The sequence below is a fragment of the Phyllostomus discolor genome, chromosome X (assembly GCF_004126475.2).
Source record: "Phyllostomus discolor isolate MPI-MPIP mPhyDis1 chromosome X, mPhyDis1.pri.v3, whole genome shotgun sequence".
Lineage (NCBI taxonomy): Eukaryota > Metazoa > Chordata > Mammalia > Chiroptera > Phyllostomidae > Phyllostomus > Phyllostomus discolor.
In genome coordinates this window covers 13,912,411-13,933,399 of record NC_050198.1, presented here as the reverse complement: position 1 = coordinate 13,933,399, position 20,989 = coordinate 13,912,411, and positions in this window count along the sequence as shown.

The following is a 20,989-nucleotide window of genomic DNA, read 5'->3' as shown; positions in this document are numbered from 1 at the left end:
TTCTTTTTTTATTTTCAAAAGTTTTTTTTAATTTTAATCATTGTTCAAGTACAGTTTTCTCCCTTTTACTCCCATTCCAGCCCACCTACCCAACCCTCCCCACTTCCCTCCCATTACCACCTTCGCCCTAGTATTTGTCCATGTGTCCTTTATATTTGTTCCTGTAAACCCTTCCCATTCTCCCCTGAAATTCCCTCTTCTCTCCCCTCTGGTCACTGTCAGTCTGTCCCTTACTGCAGTATCTTTGGTTATATTTTGCTTGTTTCTTTGTTTTGTTGTTTAGGTTCCTGTTAAAGGTGAGATCATATGGTATTTGTCTTTCACCACCTGGCTTAGTTCACTTAGCATAATGCTTTCCAGTTCCATTCATGCTGTTGCAAAGGGTAGGAGTTCCTTTCTTTCTGCTGCATAGAATTCCATTGTGTAAATGTACCATAGTTTTTTGATCCATTCATTTACTGATGGGCACCTAGGTTGCTTCCAGCACCTAGCTATTGTAAATTGTGCTGCTATGAACGTGCGGGTGCAAAGGTTCTTTTGTATTGGTGTTTCAGTGTTCTTAGGATATAGTCCCAGCAGTGGAATTGCAGGGTCAAAAGGCAGATCCATTTTTAGTTTTTTGAGGAAGTTCCATACTGCTTTCCATAGTGGTTGTACCAGTCTGCAGTCCTACCAACAGTGTACTAGGGTCCTCTTTTCTCCATATCCTCTCCAACACTTGCTGTTTGTGGCTTTGTTTATGATGGCCATTCTGACTGGTGTGAAGTGGTATCTCATTGTATTTTTCTAAATAGCATTTTGTGCTATCTGTTATATAAAATGTTTTACTTTTGGAGTTATCCATGGCCTCTTTCCTCCCATGAAATGTAAATTGCATAAAGGAAAATCATGTTGTTGGGTATCTTTAATGCTAGAGCAAGGCTGGGCACACACTAGGGACTGAAGAAATATTCATTCACTGAATGAACTGATAAATGTCCACGTATGCCTTAACTCTTTTATGTTTTGATTCCCTGAGATATTTCCTTCTAGGTTTCTGTCAGTTCTACACTGGGCTCTGAGAATATGATGATATATTTATACAGTCTACACCAACAATGTAATGTTCTTTTCAGGAATTTTAATGTTTCTCATTAAAGGATCATGTGTCTCAGTTTCCAAATTTCAAAGTAAAAATAGAATTTCCCTTTGCAATTGTTTTAGCCAAATCATAAACTTTCTGGAATAATGCCAGTTAGAAATATAAATAAACTATGAATGAAATAACAAGTAAATAATTTTATTTGGCTTAAGGGGAAGATATTCTTAATATTCTTCTTTTACTAAGAAGATATTCTTAAAAATAAAAAACACAAAAAAGATATTCTTAATAAAATATCCATATTTTAAAATTATGTTTATACAGATTTTCTTTTGCTAAATATATATATTTTTAATACCAATGTGTCAGTCCATGAATAGGAAGCAAAGAGATTGTCAGCAGCATGAAGAAATTACAAAATTCAGAGATCTAATTCTTTTCATTCACAGAGAATATTTTCAGACTCTAGTTATTTTCATTTAGGCACATTTTACATCTTGAAATTGTTTCTCAATTTTGTCTCATTGCTTTTTTTATTGAGGTATAACTGACATATAATGTTATTAGTTTCAGGTATACAATATAATGATTTGATGTTTGTATATACTGCAAAATGATCAGCACCATAAATCTAGTTAACATCCATCACCATACCTAACCATTTTTTTTCTTCTGATGAGGTCTTTTAAGATCTCTTCTCTAAGGAACTTTCAAATATGCAATACAATATTATTAACTATAGTCACTGGGCTGTATATATTATGTACTGATGATATTTTATAACTAGATGTTTGAACTTTTTGATGCCCTTTATCCATTTTGCCCACCCTGACACCCTGCCTCTGGCAACCACCAATCTGTCCTGTGTATCTATGAGCTTGGTGTTCATTTGTTTTAGATTCCACATATAAATGACACTATACTTTATTTATCTTTCTCTGATTTATTTCACTTAGCATAATGCCCTCAAGCTCCATCCACAAGGTCCATCCATTTTGTCACAAATGGTGAGACTTCATTCTTTTTATGGCTGAATAAAATTCCATTATATATATGAGGTCTGTCCAGAAGGTATCCAGTCATGAAATATGAAAAACAGAGACATAGCCCTGGCTAGTGTGGCTCTGTGGATTGTACACCAGCCTGCAAACTGAAAGGCTGTCAGCTTGATTCCTGGTCAGGGCACATGCCTGGGTTGCAAGCCAGGACCCCCGTTGAGGGCATATGAGAGGCAACCGATCAATGTTCCTCTCTCCCTTTCTCCTTCTCTGCCCCATTCTGTAAAAAAAATAAATAAATAAAATCTGTTAAAAAAAGAAAAATTGAGACATGTATTGAAGAAGATACAAGATACAAGAAACACTGTACCCAGGACAATGACGCGATAGTCCCCTTCAATGTAGGCTGCTTGGGACCTCACACAGTTCTCCCAGTCACATCAGCTGCCCCGTCCTATCTTCCCAGATCTCATCGATGGTCTGAACTCTGTCTGCTTTCAAAGGTGATTTTAGTTTTGGGAAAAGCCACAAGTCACAGGGCACCAAATCTGGGCTGTAGCAGGGCTGAGTCACCTGTGTGATTTGATGTTTCACAAAAAACTGCAAAAGATATGATGGATGAGCAGGCACGTTGTCGTGATGAAGCTTCCAATCACCAGTTGCCCATAGCTTTGGCCTTCTGAATCATCTCAATAGTTTCTACACAGGAAATGTTCAAGCTTGATGCAATTTGATACAGATTCATTGCTCTACTCGCTCAGTCATTTTAAATGCAATAGCCACGCAGTACACATGCTCACTCAATGGTGCCTACCACTCCCACTGACTAGTACAGTGAAGTTGTCATTGTCCACACATGTGCATTCCAGTTCACTCTCTTTGGCTGCCAGGTTACATCGATGTCATGCTAACCATTCTCATATATGAGGATAGAATATATATATGTATACACACACACACATTGCATTTTCTTTGTACATCATGTGTGTGTATATATATATGTATATATATATATCTTGCATTTTCTTCATCTATTCATCTATTGATGGACACTTAGGTTGTTTCTATCTCTTGGCTACTGTAAACAATGTTGCAATAAATATGGGAGTGCATATATTTTCTCAGGCTAGTGTTTTCATTTTCTTAGGATAAATAAATAACCAGAAGTGAAATTGCTGGGTTATATGGTAGTTCAATTTCCATTTTTTGAGGAATGTCCTTACTGTTTTACATAGATGCACCAATTTACATATCTACCAACAGTGCACAGGATTCCCTTTTGTCCATATACTTGCCAACACTTGTTATCTCTTGCCTTTTTGAGAATAGCCATTCCGACAGGTGTGAAGTGATTTCTCACTGTGGGTAGATTTGTAGTTCCCTAATTAGTGATGCTGAACATCTTCCCATGTACCTGTTGGCCATCTGTATGTGTTCTTTCAAAAAAGTCATGGTCTTAACTCCCTTGCATACAGACTGTTAGTTCCCATTGCTTTGACTAACTGAAGGAATAATGTATTTTCCTACACACTTATTTTCTTTGATACCAAACTAAATGTTTTATTAAAAGAGTAAAACCAACTTATTAGAAAACATAATTGGTATCAATCACAATAATCATTTCTTGCTGACTCTTGTTTCTAACTCATACTTATTTTTATATTTCATTAAAATATGCCTTTATGCCTCAGTCCATTATTTGGAAGAAAGGGATATTTTAAGGAAATATTTATAACTTCACAATTACTTAGCATCAAGCAACTTTTCAGTCATTTACCGCTCTGACTATTTAACTTTAGGGAGCTGTGTCAGGGGTCTCCAAGACCACCCTTAATGCTTGGTGGTTTGCAAGAAGGACTGACAGGACTCAGAAGCTGTTATAGTTACAGTGATGGTTTATCACATCGAAAGCAATGCAGATAATCAGCAAAAGGAAAAGGCTCATGAGGTGAAGTCCAACAGATAGCAAATGCATGTTTCCAAGTCCTACACCCCACACTCCCCATGGAGTTGCATGAGATGCAGTTAATTCTGCCAACAACAATGGGTGACGACATGAGCAAAGTTTCACTAACGAGGGAAGCTCACTGGAGCCTTGCTGTACAAAGCATTTATTAGGAGTTCATACAGTAGGCATGCAGTGCTGGCACAACTGACCTTAGCTAATCAGACTCTATATTCCCAGAGCAAAAGTGGATGTCTACCATAACTCACACTGCTGGCATAAACCACTGGGTCAGTATGGTACAGGCAGAGCATTCCAAGAGCTCAGAGCTCAGCTCTCAGGAGCCAGGCAAGGGTCAGTCCTGAAAACAAGCCTTGGTTGGGAATGTGCAGAGTTTGAGGAATGGAGACTTACTAAGTTAGCCCAGTCCTACCCATGAACACATTCTGTGGCCATTGCTTTAAAAAATAGCTTTGTGAAGAACAATGCTCTAAATATTTAGCTCATTTCTTCTTCTGAGTTTTGTTTTCATCTTTCCCTAAAATCAAAAAGAAAAAAAAAACGGGAAAGGGCATTCAATCCGATGAAACCCTATCACTATCACTTTTCTATAAAAAGGGATGGTTAACCGATCTTTAAAATAAGAGAAGACAAATTACTTCCTCTCCCTGAGAAGAGTAACCATTTGTCAATTAAGTTGCATAATCACTAATGTAATTATATTTGTCCTTATAACAACCACTTTGTTATGAGATGACACATTAAATACTTTCTGTTATTAGTAATATTATACATACCAGAAACTATTTTATGAAAAATATTTTTCTTAAAAGCCAGGACTTGAAACAACTATGCATAAAACTCACTGACTTATTTGCATTTTAAAATCAGTGTGTTTTATGTTTATGTGTGTCATTTCTTTTTTTAAAAGATTTTATTTATTTATTTATTTATTTAGAGAGGGAAGGGAGGGAGATAGAGAGAGAGAGAGAAACATCAATGTGTGGTTGCTGGGGGTTATGGCCTGAAACCCAGGCATGTACCCTGGCTGGGAATCGAACCTGTGACACTTTGGATCGCAGCTCACGCTCAATCCACTGAGCTACACCAGCCAGGGCCTTGTGTGTCATTTCTTTGATGACAGAATCCAAACATCACAAAGAGTAAAATTTTTAAGAAGCAAAATACTGTCTCTGCTTCTCACCTCGCCCTCCAATGTTGACACTTGTATCAGGGATAGTTTGCCAATTAATAATAATAGTAATAACAACAACAACAACAACAACCCAAACACCCCTACACAGTGGTTTAAATATCCAGGGGTTTAATTACTTTTCATAGCAGAAGACCACAGATGTTGGTATCCCAGTGCTGATTTTGTTGCCCTAGAATGCCAGGAGAGACTGAAACACATTTTTTTTTTCTCGCTCTATTGTATTGGTTCTAGTCCTCATGCTTGCTGTTTCCTGGTCAACAAATGGCTGGTACATCTCCAGACTTCACAGTGGCATTCTAGGCAGGGTATAAGAAGGGGAAGAGGCAACAATGATAAGCTTCTGATTATAGATAATTAGCCATAACAGTTTTACATGCCCAAGCTTAGCTGTAAGGGAGTCTGGAAAATCAAGTTTTTATCTTTTACAGCCACCATAGGAGAGACACATAGGAGAGAAGAGAAGAGAGAATGAAGTGAGATAAGCCAATATGCAATCACAGCTATACAGCATACTCACATACATAGATATACACCTTATCCAAATGATAGCACATAATATATAATTTTATACTTGGTTTGTATCTTTAAATATTTATTAAGCATCTTTTCTTAGTGCTTACATGCATATTTTCTTCACACTTTGTAAAGGCACAGATTATATGAATATATGACTATTTAACCATTTCCTGATTAATAGGCATTTATATAGTTAGATGTCAGTACTATTATCAGTGTACTACAGTGGACATACTAGAGCATCTATCCTTTTGCGCTTGTGTGAGACTATCTTCAGGATAAATTTCTTGAAATATAATAGCTGGATTTAAAGGTATGCACACTTTAAATCTTCTTAATAGGGATTTAAAGAGGGATAAAAAGTGGTTTTGCAATTATAATGGGAGGTAATAGGCCCAATTTTATATAAGATACAAAGGGCAGTTTCCAGTGAAAAATTCAATAGCATCTAGTATAACCTTGCATAGTGAAAAATGAAATGCAAACTTTGTTTCAAAAGGGTAGTCTGTAAAATTCAGGAAGATACAAGGATTGTCTAAAGGGGTAGGGGGCAAAATATAACCATGAACACTGAAATAAAGAACTGACAGGGGAGGGGGGAAGGAGATAACAGGGGAAAGAAGGGAAAGGGTCATCAAGGAACATGTATAAAGGACCCATGGACAAAGCCAGAGGTAGGAAGGAAGGAGGGTGGGAGGTAGGGAGGTTGGGGCAGGGGAAAGTAGTGGGGGGGAAAATGGAGACAACTGTACACAAACAACAATAAAAAATGATAAAAAAGGCAATAGAAGAACACAGTTATGTTAGCAATATGTAACATTAAAGCAATGTCCCAAGCGTGATGGGAAACGTGTTTAAGGTAATCATTAAACTTACGTGACTAAAACAAAAATAAATAAATAAAAAGGTGGGAGGAATACAGGTTGCAAGAGGAGCTTACATATTTATAACAGCTATAGAAGTTGCCAATGTATCTGTCTCAGGGATTGGGCGTTTAGCCCAGACTTTAACATACATAAAAATCATGTTAAAATTTGGGCTCTGAGCCTGTAGGTCTAGAATACAGCCTGAGATTCTGCATTTCTCACAATCTCTTAGGTCATACTGATGCTGTTGGGGATGAGGCTTTAGCCAACCTTCGTGGATCAGAAGTTGAGTTCCAAGATGAGAGGAATAATAAGCCCCAATTGTGGTTTATACAAGGTAGTGCTCCTTTGGGACCACTGTGTTGGGCAGGGCCCCAAGTCACACACACCTCATTGTGTGATTGGTGCAATGCCAATTGTAGATCACACTGAATGGTATCAGCATGAGCATTAGGAGATGACAGTGGTAACTATGTCTTGCATGTGTTCAAATAACACAATAGGCTTATTGGGCCTGGGATGAGATGCCATTAAAAAAAGAGGGGAAGGACTTCGAAGATACTCTGGGGTTACTGAAAGAGCGTTTGCATGGTGTCACATAAAATATCCATATGGAACTCCTATACATAACCAGAAATAGGGGTAGACAATAGAATTTGTAGCAAGCTGAAATCATAATAGACTAATTTAATTTATAATAGCAGCTTGTGGCAATGATTTTAGAGATATGAGTAGTTACTGTTATTCTGATACCATTTAAGCCCTGGACAAATATAATTTCAAGAAACACAGGTTATCTTCTCTTTGTAAAGTGCTGTCTGAAATCCATTAATTTTGAGTTCCATTTAGTATAAAATTTATTGGAAAAGGAAAGTTGGATGTAGATCATAACTTTCTGGAACTGAATTAGGAATACTTAAGGAAGTACTTTATCTTTCTTCTCATTGCTCCTACTAATTCCCTATTACTCCCCCTCATGTACTGTTACCAAAATATTAAATTGAGAATGAAAGTTTTAACAGACACAGACTCTTTTTACTTGAGCATTCCAATGGAAAAGGACACAAATGGGAATATCAAAAGACAGAGGATATTGTAATCTCTCATTAGGATATTACAACAAGCCCATATAGACTTTCTCTAGCCTGCTGGCATGTTCATTACTGCTGATATAAGAAAATTAGACATTTATACTCCATTATTTTTTATTGTAAGTCATTAATTTTAATTCAAGTTACAAACTGGCAGCCAGATATGAACTACAATCTTACCTTATTTGGCCTGTGGTTGTCAATTTTTTAAAAAATTTGCATTTATAAGTAACTTTTTTTTAAGTTTTTATATATTTGTTTTTAGAGAGAGAAAGCAGGGAGATAGAGAGAGAGAGAGAGAGAAACATCAATGTGTGGTTGCTGGGGGTTATGGCCTGCAACCCAGGAATGTACCCTGGCTGGGAATCGAACCTGCCACACTTTGGTTCGCAGCCCGTGCTCAATCCACTGAGCTATGCCAGCCAGGGCAGCACCCAAATTTTTACCTTTTTTTTTTTTGAAAAACAGTGTATCTGGCAACATTGTGTTTACATATCCATATGGCAATTATCTTCTAAGGGCAGAATAACAACTGCCTCTTTGGAGTGGAACATTTTCATCAGTTTCCACCACTCCTTATTCTTTCCTCATGGCTAGATTCACTCACTTTAAAGTGAAATGCCTAGCCTAGTTAGGTAATTATATTTGTGACACAGTTTATATGTTCTAAATTCAGATCTTGCATTATTTACATTATATCCTCTTACTGAATACTTTTGTATAAGGCACCTTATACCTGTGTATACCTTGTGTTCCAAGGAGCCTCTTTGTTTTCACTTCATCATTGTATATCCCTTAAGCAATTAAAGCACATTCAGAATATCCTTATGTTTTCATGGTACTTATGTTGGTTGAAAAATATGTGTAACATACATACATTAATTTGTAGAACATACATGTGTATATTCAATATTTTGGCTAACAATTTCATCAGTGAAGGTAAGTTTAATCAACTTAAGCCCAGGAAAGGATAAGAAATTGGCCAAAAGCTTCCCTGCACACACAAAATAAATGGCATGTAGCCCATATGTATTAGTTATCTATTGCCTAATGCATTACTAAAACTTAGCCATTTAAACCAATGCCCATTTATTACCTCACAGTTTCAGTGGGGCTGGAATCTGGGCATGGCTTAGCTGTGTGTCCTGTGCTCAGGGTCTCATGAGGCTTCAGTTAAGGTACTGGCCAGGGCTTTGGTGTCATCAAAAGTTTGAGGAAAGATCTGCTTCCAAGATTCTTCCAGTTGTTGAGAAAATTCATTTTCTCACAACTGTCAGCTTCCTAGAGGTCCTTCCTCAGGTCCTAGAGGCCATCCATATTTCCTTGCCACATGGTCTTCACCATAGGTCTTCACACAGCGTGGCAGCCTGCTTCTTCAACTCAGCACAGGAGGGAGAATCTCTCTTCAGGGAGGATGTGGTTCCTCTTATGAGGGATTTTACCTGATTAAGACAGGTGCATCCAAAATAGCCTCCCTTTTGATAGTTCAAAATCAACCAATTTACCATCCTTAATTACATCCACAAAATCCATTTACAGTGCCATTAATGTAGCTTAATCAAGGGAGGGGCTTTCTACCACCATTGCCATATTCGATTGTTTAGAAGCAAGTCATAGGTTCTGCTCACACTCAAGAGGAAGGGAATCCACAAGGTTTGAACACCATGGGGCAGGGATCATGGGGGTCACCTGCAAGTCTGTCCACTATAGTGCGCATATAAGTTTATGGATTTTATTTATGAGAGACTCTCACTCAGAGGCACTTTTAGACACCTTTGGAAAGAATTCGGCTATCTCATTTCTAAAGTCACATAAGATTAGAACCACAGGGGCTTCAGCTAGAGGTAGGCAGAACCAAGATTGCACAATCTGATACTAAGAAACAAAAGGGAAAAAACCTATAGAAAAAAAATAATACATTGCCCTAAACATAAATATCCTGAGAACATGCAGTATAGGGACAGATTTTTCTACCAACTCCCACAAACCCTAAAGGCATCAACATATGAGAACACAATAATTTCCTTTAATAATGGTGATAACCTACAACCATTGAGAACAATGTAAATTGTGTTCAGAATATTCTGTTTAAGATGCTGGATTTCTACTTGACATAAAAATATTTCCTTAATAATTAGTATACATACTTTTGATTCCCAATTACTCCATGATATTAAATATTTGAGATGTTAATGCGCATGCCCTTGTTTTTATAAATGTATGAATTTGAGGATATACTACAGAGTAAAGAAATGATCCTTTGATACACAAGAGGATGCCAAAGGGTAGAAGTTAAGGAAGGGTAATTTCTGCTCAGGATAAGCTAACACCTCCTAGTAGCTGAAGATATGCAACAATGAAATGAGAAACTGAACTTGTCCTTTCTGGTAAGTACAATAACTGGTGGGTTTTTCATCTTCCTGGGATTGTAAACAGAGATGCTAGTTTTGTTGGGTGGTTACACTAGATGAGCTGTTATGACAATTCTGACTTTTAATTGCTTTGTCTAAAATGTTTGACTTGTTGATTGTTATGGACTGCTAAATTTGTTGGGACAGAGGCCTGATTCTCTCTCATACACTTTAGGCTACCTGTCTGGTTAATGGAGTTTGGAGACCACAGGTGGTTAAAGCTAAAGCTGCAGTTGGCAATGTTCAAGGTACTATACAATGATTTTACATGCTTCAGGAGAGAATAAAGAATTAGGATAGAATTCCATTTGCAGAGAAGGCATATCAGTCTTTCAACTCATTTCAGAGCACTGCAAGAGAAGTAAATGGGCAGAAAGCAGCACCCGGTTGAATAGCTACTGTTAACCCAATTTCTATGCCTCCTCCTTTTTCTGTTGAGCTGCTAAGAGGGCAGCCTCAGCATATGGAAAGGCAATATAGTATCTCCAACAAATCTTGCTAATTTGGAGCAATCTGGATACATTTTATAATTTTTTTGGCAAGAGTTAGGAATCCAATTTCCAACCTCTCAGTATAATTTATCTATATTGTAATGAATGAATCTGGCCTTTCAATTTATTTATTGTCAGCATGCAAAATAACACACATAGAAGCTTCCTCCACATTGTGTTCAGCCTCCTTCTCTCCGCCATGGATGGCACACAAATAATTGTTGTCATACGTGGAAATTTTTGGAAACATTTTAAAAACAGTACGTGCTTACAAACAATATAACACTCCCGTTGTAGTGTTCCAAATCATATGTGTATCTCAGCGTTGAGGAGGATATTAACTCTGTGAATTTTAATTTTTCTGTTTTTATTTCCGTTTTTTGGGGGGACAACATGGAACAAATGGCTTAATAGGGAACGTAACCTCATTTTACAGTGTCATTTTGAACTCATTTAGCTTCATGCATATATTGTTTACATTACTATATACTGAAAGCTCATCATTGCCACTGTTTTATAAGGGTTGTCACTGTGAAATAAATGTTAAACTCTGTGTGCTTTTTGGTTTGGAGACTAAAGGGACAATCAAGTTCAACCCTTCATATATTCTTGATTTCAATATTATTAAAATGAGTGAAACTGATATCTGAACAATTATAATATTACCAATATTTGGAAAATATTCAACTATATTTGGTTTTTAGTCCCAAATAATCCAAGTTAAAAACAAAATTAATTTTTTTAAAAACCCCATCTGCCCTGGCTGCTGTGGCTCAATGGATTGAGTGCCGACCCAACCAAAGGGTTGCTGGTTTGACTCTCAGTCTAGGGTACATGTGTCTGGGTTGCAGGTCAGGTCCCTAGAAGGGGCATGCATGAGAAACAACCATACATTGATGTTTCTCTCCCTCTTTTTCTCCTTCCCTTCCCCTCTCTCTGAAAATAAATAAATACAATCTTAAAAAAATAAACCCACCCTATCTTCCATAGGTAGAAAGCTCCCTGTCCCCAATGGTAGGATATGTTTCTAATGCATCATTATCATTCTTTCAGTGTCTAGAATACTGCTAATATATAGAGTTCATTTTCATAAATTCCTTTTGGGCAATTTCTAAATACTGATAACTGAATTACATGGGCCATGACTGCCTACAAATTAAAGTGAGCAGGCACATGTGCCTTAACATCAAGTGTATTGTAGAGGTAAGAATGTTAGAAAGGTCGTGGCTGGTTGGTACAAGTTTATTAAGAATACACTATAGAGTAAAAAGTTTTAGCAAAGGATGGATTATTGAGGAGCACTAGAGGCAAGGAGACCAGTTGGAAGGCTACTGTAAAAGATCACGGGTAACATGGTAATTAACGCATTACAGATTATAGGCCTGGCTCTGTGCTATACATTTTACACATACCTCTATAAAATATTACACATGGTCATTATTATCTCAATTTAGTAGAGAAACAAATGAACAAAGAAACAAAAACGCCCCAAGGCTTAGGAAGGGGATATAACTTGCTCAAGGTCGCACAGCTCAGAAATGCCAGAAAGAGATTTTTAGAACTTGGTCATTTGGTTCCTCAGCATGTGCTTCTGCCCTGTGTGTACTGTGAGTTTGCACAGATGCAGGGGAGAAACTCAGTGAGCTGACGATTACAGTAGTTTGGAATAACTATTTTGGATTTCCATTTTTCTTGATTATGTTCACTATTCTTAGATGCATCTAAGTGTCTTCTTTTCCAATAGAGAGCTAGTATTTGCCCATTTCTAGAGTCAGAGCCATTCTGAAAGCCTGCAAGTACCCTGCTAAAGCCACAAGAGAAAGTTCTTTTTTTTTTATTAAATTTGAGAGTTATAATAAAATGAAGTTTGTACATTATAATATCAGAAAGTATGATTTTAATGGCTCAATAAATTAGGAATAAGGCAGAAATATGGGCACTTTATCACTACACACTGTTTTAGGAACATGAAGTCTGTGTTCATAATACTAAATTTATCTAGATGTTCTGTAATCACAGAGAGTACTTGGTAATGTTAAAATGATTCAAATAGACAGGATGCTAACAGAGTTATCACTTCTGATATACAAATACAAGAAATCTTCAAATCAGCTAGGGAGAAGTTTTGTGATCAATAGACAGACTTGATTTTATTCTATCATTTCTGCTTAAAATCATGTATAAAGTTTGAAAATAGGGGCAAAAATTAAGTAAATGACAAATGTAAAGTAGAACCATATTGTTTTCAAATAATACACTTTTCTATTAATATATATCACTACAATATATTTTAATTCCTTAATTCAATTCTGATATTCATTTCTTTTTATATTGTTGTTCAGTTTTAGCTGTCCCCATTTTTCCCTCATCACTCTCCCACCATCCACTCTGATATTCATTTCAATTCGAAAAACTTTCAACCTATTTTCCAAACACATGGCAGTACCATATAACAAAATCTTTGAAAATCTATTAATATACTTTCTTACTAAAGAAAAGATCCCTCTTTAACTGGGGAAAATAAGAGCAATAAGTATAATAAGAGATTACTTTGCACACACATACAAATCTATATATGAACACACAAACATATGTATTATACAATGAGTATAACACATACAATATTTATAATATATGACATAATACATTAACTTATAACTGCTAATATAAATAATTATATATAATATGATCATGTGCCATATAGTGGATAATAATATATAATATATTCATGATTACATAAAATTTATATTTGGTATAAAATATAGCCCTGTCTGGCATAGCTCAGTGGATTGAGTGGGGGCTGCAAACCAAAGTGTCACAGGTTCGATTCCCAGTCAGGGTACATGCATGGGTTGCAGGCCATGACCCCCAGCAACCGCACATTGATGTTTCTCTCTCTCTCTTTCTCCATCCCTTCCCTCTCTAAAGATAAATAAATAAAATCTTAAAATATATATATATATATAAAATTATAACATACATTATATGGAATTTTAATATAATGCATATATAATATGTAGAATGTGATATAGAAAGTAGAACATTCAATCCACTGAGCCACACCAGCTAGGGCTAAAAGCAACAGATTGAGCACATATTTGAACAAATAATAAAGGAGAACTTCCCCAATCTGGCAAAGGGAACAGTCTTCCAAGAAATCCAAGAAGCTCAGAGAGCCCCAAAGAAGTTGGACCCAAGAAGAAACACACCAAGGGACATCATAATTACATTAGCCAAGGTAAAAACGAAGGAGAGAATCCTAGAAGCAGCAAGAGGTAAGGGGACAGTAACCTACAAAGGAGTTCCCATCAGACTGTCAGCTGATTTCTCCAAAGAGACCTTACAGGCAAGAAGGGGCTGGAAAGAAATATTCCAAGTCATGAAAGACAAGGACCTACATCCCAGATTGCTCTATCCAGCAAAGCTCTCATTTAGAATGGAAGGGCAGATCAAGTGCTTCTCAGATAAGGTCAAGTTAAAGGAGTTCATCATCACCAAGCCCTTATTTTATGAAATGCTAAAGGGACTTATCTAAGAAAAGAAGATAAAGAAAAGACACGTATAGTAAAAGGACAGCAAACTCACAAATATTAACAACCACACCTAAAGCAAAACCAAAAGAAACTAAGTAAACAATTAGAACAGGAACAGAACCACAGAAATGGAGGGCACATGGAGGGTTAGCAGCAGGGGGGTGGGAGGAGGAGAGAGGGGGAAAAGGTATAGAGAATAAGTAGCATAGAATGTAGGTTGAAAATAGATAGGGGGAGGGCAAGAATAGTACGGGAAATGTAGAAACTAAAGAACTCATAAATATGACACATGGACATGAACTAAAGGGGGAAATGTGGGTGGGAGGGGGGTACAGGGTGGAGGGGAGAGAAGGGGGGAAATGGGACAACTGTAATAGCATAATCAATAAAATATATTTAAAAAAAGAAACATGATCAAATCAAGAGTTACAAAAAAAAAAAAGAAAGTAGAACATTTTATATAATGTATTTCCACTTCTGTATTCAGTTTTTTCAGTCAGAGGAGATATAGTATATATTTTGCTATATACACATCATTTGAATATGATGCTCCCTCACTTTAACTGACATAGAAGAATCTTAATCATATATCACTTCAAAGTTTTTAGACTGCTTCTGCATCTCATAAAATAGTCTTTAATTCTAAATCATGATGGCTTTTAAATAGTCATACACACACATACCTTTTCAAACAATTCGCAGATGAGATTGAAAGAGAACAAGGTATTTGAGTACCAATTACCTGCTTGGTGATTCATGTAGGTAATCTCACCAAATGAATCCTCACATCAATCCTGTGAGAGACATATAATTATAACCCTTTACAAATGGGTCATAATTACTTGGAAAATTACATTTTCTCAAGTTTGTCAGGATTTGAGCTCAAATGTATTTACCTCAAATGTGATTCACTTTGCACTGTACTATATTGCTATTCTAACATGGTTTATGAAACACTTTTATGTATGAGGAATAACTAACTGGTAGTATATCTTTCCTCAAATAGGCATAAAGTAAATAATTATCCTGATTGGATAAAGTAAATCATTTCTATGATGCTGTCAAATAAAATTTTAAAGCAATACATTACCTGGGGTGAACTTACTTATACACCCAGCACAGTAATTAAGCTGAGTTCTATACTATTTGTCCATGAAGAGTTTACCTAATTTGTGAGTTTTATATTTCACCTGTAGTTTGAAGAAATCAATAGAAAGCTATAGATTCTTCCATTACCTTAAGTCATTATCATCCCATGTTATTATGAAGAAGAATCTCTGAGATTCATATTGAAGTACTTTCTAACCTTGTGTTTTCATCATTACATAAGATTGATATTGAAGGCGGTTTTAAGAACTATCCAACCTTGTAATAGAAGGTTATTTTAGGAAGGTATGCTGTATTAATCCCAGCATGGGTTATTGATGTTAACATCAGGGAATGGGGAAATTTAGATAGGCATGACCTTAAGATAAAGTGACACTTCTGCAAGGGGGATGACACCCTGGCAGACCTCTTGCCTTAGGGGTAATTTCTGTGTGAGATGAATCATCTCAGTTTGTCCATACCTTATATTCAGCTTCCATGCACTGTATTGTCCTTTATATAGAAAATCAGAATAATAATAAATATCACAATTTAAGACCTGGCAATTAATTATGTAAACATTTCAATAAACTCTGTAGAAATGAACATTCACTGCTTCATCATATTAATCTTGACAAAAACAAAGTAATTTTTAGAAACTTTGCTCAATTTCATTATTCCCTTTTAGATGTCTTGGTGACCGCTAACTTTACATTATATTCTAGAAATTTAATACAGATAATAAACTGAACTATCCTATAACTAACAGCTGGTACAAGCCAAAATCTTCTGTGTACTTAAACTGACTAATTAATAATTAAATAAATGTTCATTAAATATTTGTATGCATTTCTTTTACAAATTAAAGGAAACTTTCAGTTTGTAGTTGATTTATCAAATTAGTTTTTCAGGCATATTTCTCTTTATTGTGCTCCTTTTTTTCTACTGAAATTTTGAGCTCATATTCTTCCATCAGTTTCTATTGGCTTTCATGAGTTCTTGTGGGCAGGGATGAAGGTGCAATGAATGCAGGCAGATAGTAGATAAATTTGTAGAATCATTATCACACACACTGGCATTTTAAGTTGGAGCTTAACTGTAAGCAATTGCCTTAGAAATCAATTTATTTCAGGCATTATTAACATATATTAGTTTTAGGTGTACAACATAATGATTTAATATTTATATATAATGCAAAGAGATCATAATAAATCTAATTAACATCTGTCAAGATGGAGACTTACAAATTTTTTATTCTGATGACAAATTTTAGGATTTACTCTCTCAATAACTTTCATGTATGTACATAGTATATTAACGATAGTTGCCATGTTATACTTGTATTCCAATGACTTATTTATTTTATAAATTGAAGTTTGTACCTTTTAAATCCCTTCACCCATTTTGTCCACCCCTCATCCTGAATGTAGCGACTGCCAGTATCTATAAGCTTGTTTTTTTTAGATTCCACATAATAAATGAGATTATATGGCATTTGTCTTTCTTTGAATTATTTCAATTAGCATAATACTCTCAAGATCCATCCATGTTGTCACAAATGGCAAGATTTCTTTTTTAATGGTTAAATAATATTCCAGTGTATACATATATTTCACTATTTATTTATCTGTTAATCTGTTGATGGGCATGCAAATTGTTTCCATATCTTGGGTACTGTAAATCATGTTGCAATGAACACATGGATGCATACATCAAGTTAGTGTTTTTGGTTTTTGAGGGTGAAAACCCAGAAGTGGAATTGTTGGATTGTATCATAATTCTTTTGTTTTTTGAACTTTAAAAAAATTGGTGACATTGGTTAACAAAATTATATAGGTTTCAGGTGCACAATTCCACAACACATCATCTGTACATTGTATTGTGTGTTCACCACCCCAAGTCAAATCTCCTTCCATCACCATTTATCCCCCCTTTACCCTCTTCCACCTCGCTCCATCACTTATCCCTCTGGTAATCACCATACTGTTGTCTATGTAATGAGGTGTTCTTTTCACTTAATCCCTTCACCTTCTCCACCCAGCCCTCTAACAGCGGTCAGTCTTTTTTCTGTATCTATGAGACAGACATTTTAACAATATTAATTCTTTCAATCCATGAATTTGGGATATCTTTCCATTTATGTGTATCTTCTTCAACTAACTTCCTCAATGTTTTATAGTTTTCTGTGTATGGATTGTTTACCTCCTCAGTTGAACCTATTTCTATATGTTTTATTCTTTTTGATGCTAGATTTTAATATAATGCCTTTGATATAACAAGTGAACAAAAAGCAAGCATATGTAATATCTGGAAAAGTGTTAAGAACAAACTTGATCTCTTGAACAAACACAAAATTCTCCATTCAATAAAAGCAGGACCCCCATGAAGATATTCTAAATTGGTGATTTATTATGTGAAAAGCAAGACTCAGCATATTTCAAAGATTATTCATCATATTTTCTGTGCATTCTGGTCTCAATATAATGTAGACATTAATAACAAAGTGACATAAAATCTACCAATACTTGAGATTTAGAAACACAATGCTAAGTAATCATGTAATCATAATGATAATTTTATCTAAAATAGAGCTAAGTGGCAATAAAAATACTACATAACAAACTATGTACGGCCATGAAAAGTAATGTATTGAGGGAAATTTAAAGACTTCAATACTCATAAGAGAATACAGGTTCAAAGTTAATGAGCTAAAGTCTCCAAGTTAAGAAGATAGAAAAATTCACTATAATATCTGCAAAATAAAAGGAAGCAGTTAATTATAATGAGAGAATAATTAAGTGGAATAGTAAGAGAAACAGTAGGGAAATTATTTTTTACAAGTTGAAGTTAGTTTAAAAAAATTAACAGCCTTTTAACAAGATTGTTTAATGGAAGAGAGGGGACACAAAGAAACAATATTATGATTAAAAAGGAGACATAATTATGGATAGTGTAGAAATTGAAATGGTAATAAGAGAATTCTTCCCACTGCAATATGTAAATTATGAAAATGTAGACAAACTAAAAAATTCTTACCAATTCTTAATTCTACAATAAAGAAATTGAAAAAATAGCATTACAGAAAAATTCTGTCAAACATTCAAATTCATATCAATTTAAGCAAATATTGTGAGGATAGAATAGTAATACTCCCTAACTAATTTTACTTACAAATGAGGATAATCTTCATGCCAAAACCAAACAAAGCTATTACAAGTAAGAAAAGTAGTTAGGCCTTTTTTCTTATGCAATATCCTAAAAGATATAGTAAAAACTCAATGACAAGTATGTATAAAATATATACATATATACTGTGTGTTCAAGTTGGCTTTACCTCTGATAAAAATGTGGTTTAATTTTGGACAATTAATTTATTGATGGATTGAAACTATAAAAATATCTTATGATCATTTACATAGAGGCACACAAATATACTTGATAAAATCAACATAAATTTTAATAGGAATACCTAGTAAATTAGGAATAGAAAGGGACTGCTGTAACCTCATAAAGATTATCTATTTAAGTAAACTAGATGACAATTACTCTAAGTGACCCAATTTTAGAAATAGTCCTTTTAAAACAGAAACAAGTCAAGAGTACTCAGTATTTCCACTACTAACCACTTCAATTCAATCTTGTGCCATAGGTTGTAGTCAGAAAAATAGAGCAGGTAAGATATATTAGTGACAAAAGGTGAGAAAGAAATAAAATTGTTATTATTTAGAGGTGATATATCATTTATTGGAAAAAAAAAAACAAATAATCTTCAGACAATTTAGAAATAGATCAGTTTAGAAGGTAGTTTACAAGAAGGTTCCATTATAGAAATCAATCACACTGCTATATCACAAGACCAAGAAACTAAAAATGTATTTTAAAAAATGTATATCCAAAAATGTGTGCCAATGTCATGGAATATACCATATCTAAGAATAAAAAGAGATGAATAAAATCTTTGCAGGAAATATTACAAAATTCTTGTTAAGTGACATTAAATGAGGCCTAAATAAATGGAGAGGTGTGCTACACTCATGGGTAGAAAGGCAATATTATTTAAAAAAAAACACACACTTGCAGTTTAATTTGTTTTCTAGGTTCAATGGAATTACCACCATATCCCAACAGCAATTTAAAATAAATTCTTTCAGTGATTTTTCACAGAATTTAATCTCATGATTATAATATTTATAGAAAAAAACACTTCTGGAAAAAAGAAGGAGGAAAGGGCTTCTTTCTTTTTTAAAAAATATTTATTTATTTATTTTTAGAGAGGGAAGGGGGAGAGAGAGAGAGAGAGAGAGGGAGAGAAACATCAATGTATCAATGTGTGGTTGCTGGGAGTTATGGCCTGCAACCCAGGCATGTGCCCTGGCTGGGAATCGAACCTGCAATGCTTTGGTTCCCAGCTCGCACTCAATCCACTGAGCTATGCCAGCCAGGGCTGAAAAGGGCTTCTTTCAATGTATCACTAGCTATTAAAAAAACGATATTAAGTGTATCACTACCATGGGGCTAGATACATTCACCAGTGAATGGAAACAAAAAGACCAGAAATAGAACACATTTGGTAAGGAGCTTTGGTGTACCACAGAGGTCTTGTGTTCGACCACATTATAAAGAAGTGACTACTCAACAGATGAACCTAAAAAATTATCCACATATGATAAACAATAAAATTGCATTCCTACTTACACTATTCAGAAGATTCAACTCCATATAGATGGAAGATTTAAATGTCCAAAACAGCCCTGGCTGGTGTGGCTCAGGGGTTTGAGTGCTGGCCTGCCAACCAAAGGGTAATGGATTTGCTTCCCAGTCAGGGCACATGCCTGGGTTGCAGGCCAGGTCCCTGGTCGGGGGCACACGAGAGGCAACCACACATTGATGTTTCTCTCCCTCTCTTTCTCCCTTTTTCCTTTCCCTCTGTCTAAAAATAAATAAATAAAATCTTCAAAAAAAATGTTTTTAAAAAATAAATGTTCAAAATAAAACTTCAAAGCCCTTAATAAAACACAAAAGTAATGACCTATTAGACCTTGGGAGAGAAAATAATTGTTTGCAAACAGTATAACTGCCCACAATAATAAAAATAACATTTTTTTTTTTCAATTAGGGCATGCTAGGCTATAAACATACACTGTATGTTGACTGTAACCAAAGAACTGTGCTCACTACTCAGGGACCCAGGCTGACCAATGCTTCATATTAAAGAATACTTTCATGATTTATAAGGGCAGGAAAAAGAAAATATATTTAATTTAATTCCATGCTGCCTCTTATTTTTTTTTAATCTGGTATGGTTTGTTTGTTCGTTTATTTGTTTGTTTTTACATGCTGCCTCTTAAATATTCTGCTTGGAGTGATACGTCAGTTCTGTTCCCACTTGGCTAAAATAAATCACATGAAAATGAGTAAATGCAACAGGATAATGGCATATAATAATCCTTTCACTTGAGGGACACTGAATATTTGTGAAAATAATGCAGTTTTCTACATACACTAACTATATACTAATTATATATATATTTGACGACATTAAATTAAGATATGTTGTTAAATTCTGCAAAATTAAAATAATTATAAGAGACTTCTGTAATAGATAATTAACATGTAAGCCTACATAATCAAAGAACATAGTACCAGTACATGAATAGATAAATTAATGGAAAAAATAGTCCAGTAGTATATATGGGCAATACACTCTCAAGTAGCAAAGAGCACAATTAATACCCAGAATTTGATTTCTAAATAC